The sequence below is a fragment of the Phallusia mammillata genome, chromosome 3 (genome assembly GCF_965637545.1).
Source record: "Phallusia mammillata chromosome 3, kaPhaMamm4.hap1.1, whole genome shotgun sequence".
Classification (NCBI taxonomy): domain Eukaryota; kingdom Metazoa; phylum Chordata; class Ascidiacea; order Phlebobranchia; family Ascidiidae; genus Phallusia; species Phallusia mammillata.
This window is the reverse complement of record NC_137254.1, coordinates 4,250,785-4,256,784: the sequence shown is the minus strand read 5'-3', so window position 1 is coordinate 4,256,784 and position 6,000 is coordinate 4,250,785.

Here is a 6,000-nt window from a genome sequence, read left to right as displayed (position 1 = left end):
CTTCAGTTCAGTCTTTTCGTACATGAAATAAAACCATCTTATCATCAACAAAGCAATTGCAATTATAAACCCATCTTTACAGGATTTATGTTGTTGGGGTGCAAAACTTAGTTAATGCGCCACAAACTTACTGTCTTAAAATGGCAATGCGTAGGAAATAAGGTGTGGATTTATTTTCTTTAACATGACCTTACCAATTTTATCGATTGCTTTATCAATTTCCTTTTGTTTAAGTCTCCACGTTGAATGGGTTTCGTTTGTCTCGGTTAATCTGACTGTGTCATTGATATCAAACTGAGTTTGTCGTTTTAGTTGAATTCCATTTATTAGTTTCAAATACGCTTTCCAATATTGTACGGTCTGGAGCACACCTGTGGTACCAAGTGAGGTGTAGATTAGATTTGTTGCAACGGATATTACTACGTATGTCAGTTGCACGAATAAGAAATGTTTCTGATAGATTTGATCATTGTGTGTGGTCAACATATATTTATGTATGAAGCTCCCGTCATGTAAATATATACATTTATATGTATTGTTATGTATTGTTATTCGGTTTTTGATGATAATATTCTATACACACCACGTAAACCACAGCAACGCGGTAACTTACGTGGGTTTAGTGACGTTCTAAATGACGCAACACAACGCACAGGAAAAGTGGCGTTGAATTCTGGCCGATGTAAAATCATGTTTTTGCTTGAACTCCGGACTTTGGCATACTTTGTAGAGTATCCCTACATTTATAGTGTAACAATTGTCTATTGGATATAAACCGTTTCGTTTCAAAGTTTTGACTACTGCTTGTTTATCAACTTTTCGCCATAGAATGTTGGTGCTTCAAAAAAGTGGGATATAGGGGAATCATCAAACATAAAGGGTGAGTGATCGCGTGATTAGTTTAATTAGACCCTATTTGGTAGTTGTTACTAACGTGGTTTATGTCATGCGTGTTGTAATAACGAAAGGTAGGGCTATTTTAGCAAACACAACGTGTAATAAGTTGCAGTTATTGATTTGATTTGAATTAAATAATGCAGTAAAACCCAAGTATTACGGCTAGCATATATATATTGGCAATTTTTCGGGTTAGAATGCCATGGTATTTAAACCCACAAATGAAAACTAACCAGAAATATTCTCGCAATAAAACACAGTCATACTTTATTACACAAAATCCAAGCAAAATGTGTCAAACTGCCAAAACAATCTGAGACCCACCTTTGAAACAGAACCGAAAGCAAACTTTGTACTGATCAAACTTTTCACGCACTAACGGCGTTGTGTTCCACAAAGATTAAATTTATTTTCCTGTTGAGTTTATAAGAACCTTGAAAGAATTTCAAATAGCTGCGCGCATTCAAATGGAAAACCCGATGACATATTTATGTTTGGGAAAAGGTAAAATTGCAACTTAAACACAAGCACGTGTTTCTATTACGACATATATCTTGGAAAGGGCAGAATGAGAACAATTTTTTTGCTGCGGGCAGTTAGTGTAAGGTAAGGTTGGACCTAATGATTAAAACCTTGTACCTGGCTGACTACACCGATCGGGATAGATTGCCTTCGTTCCATTATTTCTTAGTGGGTGTAACAAAGACGCATACTACATTCGTCTGTTCTAATGTAGCTTTAATAAACATCTGGTCTAAAGGTCTGGTTGTGTTTAAATAAAACTAAGAGTAATGCGTGATTTGTTTTGATTGCTTTGTGTATTGTTTACAGAGTTTTATGACGTCATCAAGTATATCAATGGGAAAGTTTTTGTTACACAGATGTTTTATCATGAGTTTACGACTTATTTTTATTATATATCTAACTTGTTCTAAAGTAGTTTGGTTTTCACATATGTTAACACTGCACTGCTTTTAAAATGATTTCTGCAGGTTTGCAACGAATTGTTTTAAACGTTAGTTAATCAATAATTAATCCAACGATACACCACTCTTCCCTTGTGTCTAACTACGAAATATATTTTATTTTCATAGCGGTAATATCGGCTCTTGACCACAGGGTCTTTCAAATAATATTTTTGTGGCGCAGTTGACGTGTTTAGGAATGGAGGCTGAATTCGTTTTCTTTTAAAGCAGGGTATTTCTGAACCTAGAGTAATTGTTAGAAAGGGCTAATTTGAATCAGCTGAGTAAGCCTTTACGCAACTGTCAGCAAATGAACCTAAATAGCAGTAAAATTGATAGGTGTATCACTAAGTATGCTTATTTCTAAAGTTGTTGAAGTGTGTTATAAGGCAAAGCAAAATCGCAATAAGTCAACACCACAAGTTTGTTGCGGGCCAAGCTGCCGATTTCCTCAAATACCACAACACCTATGTCTCTTGATTTTGGGTTTAAAACTCTGTTGGAAACCAAAATATTAAAATATAAGTCAGTTAGGTAACGTCAAAAGTTTTGTAGAAAATCTGTGCCGACTGTATTTGCACCGGTCACGTACGCAACTTTCCTACTTGGTCATGTACGCAACACTGTCTAGTTCCTCTTTTTTATACAAACACCACTTATCTGCACACCAGCATTGGTTCTCAGCAAACATAAAAGTGCTACAGTACAACAGTCATGCGACCAAACAATACGGTCGATAAACTTACAAAAAGAAGCAAGTGATTTAAGGGAGTCTTTATATCGTCATTCAACAAAACGTTACCAGGACTTTACTACATACATTTGCACACACACTAAATTACGCACAAACTTTTTTGAAATGCATTAATTCCATTCAGCTACACTGTAACGTAGACAAAGAAATGATTCCAAACCTATGGTTACAACAAGTGATGTACAGAAGTTTCAGTTGTCCGACACATGTCGGCCGAATATGTCGATTCCGTTAGCACGATGAAGAAGGTCGCGCTAAATATAACTTATTGGCTCTAAAAGCGGAACGAACAATGATAAAATTGAACGAATTTCATGTTCCAACTTGGAATTGCAGTCAGATATAGTTTGCGAAGTTTCATTCTGTTCATGTTAGCGAAACGAAATTAAGAAGTGAACATCATACATAATTTCGCGGGCACAACCGTCATCGCGATAGAATCAGTTTCTTTTAATATACCTTATTCGTTCTAACACGTAAACGAACTAAGATAAATTAAACCTTCGCATCCCCGTCTCCATTCTGGAAAGAGTTGAAGTTAAACACATAAACCCCACTGCAAAGCAAAAGTACATACGAGACAAACACTTCTGGGCAAAGTCACTGTAGCTTGGTACACAACGATTATTATTTGCTGTAGATTTCTGTTATCAGTGCTGATTTATCAAGACGCTGATTTTGTAACTCTAATGTTTAGGTCAAACACAAATAAGTTTCAGGCAAGTAAAGTGCATTGCTATTACTGGCAGTGACCCGTAAATTTGTCGTTGGAATGGAACGAGGTAAATAGTCGTTGCTTGCATTAGTTGTAAAAACGTTACGCAAACACGATCAATAAATATTACTGCACCAAAGCACTCCACCTATTCTGTGTAATTCAGTTCGTAAGACGCTTACCAGAGTTTGTCACTCGAAGGTATTCAATTTGAATATGCGTCTTATAAGTTCTTGTAGCATTAACCTAACGACATGCTTGATTCACATTGACAACAAATGGTTTTAGCTAGATGATCAACTGTAGAGTCTAATATTTATGTTTGTTTGTGTGCATGTTCGAAATAAACAGTCATTTATTATTGATAAATATTTGTTATAACATGTTTTTTGCTGCTTCAGAGTTTTGTCCTGCTGGTTTATCTTTGACAGTTGAAATAAATGTTGTCTTCGCCAGGATATTAATCTGCAAAAAAACATTATGAATCGTTATGGCTACATGAATCGTTATGGCTACATGGATCGTTTTGGCTACATGGATCGTTATGGTAACTTTGTGCTAGTCTGCTGTGTGCTTGCAGCAATTTTTTTTAACTAATTGCAATATTTTTTGAAAAAACTTTTTTTAGACGATTTTGTCATGATTATGACAAAAAGTAATAAAACTATTTTGTTTTAAAGGTTAATGTTTTTGCTAAATAAACAAAATCTGACAACAATACTGGCTCGGTGTAAAGTAATTGGAAGATATAAATATTTATGTTCTGATGTAGGATGTTAACTGGTACAATCACTTCTATTTGGGCATTATCCTGTCGCCGTACAACCCTTTTACTTTCTTAAATTTTGAAACCGTTTCCACGACTTAATTTCCACTGACATGGGCAAACTGACACTCAATTTATTACAACATTTTACAACTGTAGCAGCTATAATATTTCAACGCTGTGTCTTTTTCAGACCCGTCAGCCTGTTACCACCATCCTCCGATGCTAGATTCATATGAGGTAAAAATAATGCAATTAGGGATTTAAGGCTTTGTGTATTTGCCAATCAATACCTTTTTTTCACTTTAGGCTACATCAAGAGTCACTGAACTACCACCACCACGGCCGTCACGTGCAGGTGAAATGTTTCTTTTTAACTATTAAATGTCCATTAGTCAACGTGGTTTACATGTAGCATGCTTGACACAAAATCGTTTTTCTAGAGCCATATGTGCTGCCAAGGTATAACCCTGCTGAGCCGGATACTGACACGGGTGCAGATTCGGATACAGACTTGAATACAGACTCGGACACTGACCAACTTTCTCGACGACAGTTTGGCCCACAGCATCGCCAACCGTTTGACCAACGTTCTCGCCAACCGTTTGACCAACAGTTTCGACAACGGTCTGGCCAAGTGTCTCGCCACCAGCCTGGCCACCGGTCTCACCACCAGTCTGGCCACCGGTCTCACCACCAGTCTGGCCAACAGTCTGCCCAACAAACGAGGCGTTCAAGATTTCATTAATTGCTAAATCCTTAATGTTTAACTTATAATGAGCGATAAATAATATTTAATCGAAAATATCAACCAATCCGAAATGCATAAAAGATTTGTTTACTTCGCAATCAAATAAAATAGCGAGTTCATCAATATTTCGGTACCTGTAAGTTCTATTGGTTTATCAGTCTGAGAATTTTGGGTTGTTTTTTGGCTAACACCAACGTTTTTCCAAAACCTTTCATGGTTTACGAGCCAACTTGGCACAGTATCCTTGTATTGCGTTTGAAATTGTGCAGGTCCTTTCCATTGTAATTTTGTTTTCTGCAATTGAACGCAAGCAGGAAACAACTGATCCACACCGACTTTTTATTTTAGGTTATTTTAGATTCCTCGCATTAACAGTTTCGGAACCGATCAAAGTTTGTTACAAACACACTTTTTGTTTACGCAACAATGGTAATCTCACAATCCACGACAAGATATGGTGACATAAATGAAATAGCAAACAGGAAAGAACGCGTTGTTACCTGATCTTAAAATTTCCCTTCGAAGTGTCGAATGCAATTCAATGTTTGCACTAAGGTTTCCTAAAAAGTTAAAGAAATGTAAATAAAAGGTGATGTTTGCTTTGCATTTCGAATGAAGGTTACACTCTTGCCCTGATTGAGCGTACTTTGACACGAGTGCAAATTGCTCAATGGCTTGCTGCACTCTCTCTCTCTGTAAAATTGTCAACAAAAAGTCCCAAAAATATAAATCTACACAGTCCACTCGCCATAACGTGCTTTAAGTGACATGTCAGCCGATTCAGTAGATTGAACGAGCTTGGTCAGAAGTTGAGACTGTGCTTCCCAGTCCGTTGGAATGCCGCACATAGGCGTAAGATGGATTTGCATGCAGCAAAGTCACAGGATCCCACAACGGCTCTTCTTTTGAGCATACGAACCTACGAAGAAATACAGTGCCGCGGTTTATCATATTACACCAAAATATAAGACATTGCTTCTCGATGTGTTGCGTAATAAATTCATACAAATGTGAAGCAAAATTGACAGGTAGTGTATTGAGGACCCTTTGTGTTGAAGACCACCCTGGCAGTTGTCATCATGGCTTGAACTTTGTCACAATAGGTCTCTTCATAGTGTTTCCAAATGCAAAAGCACCTGGGTAAATGCGAGA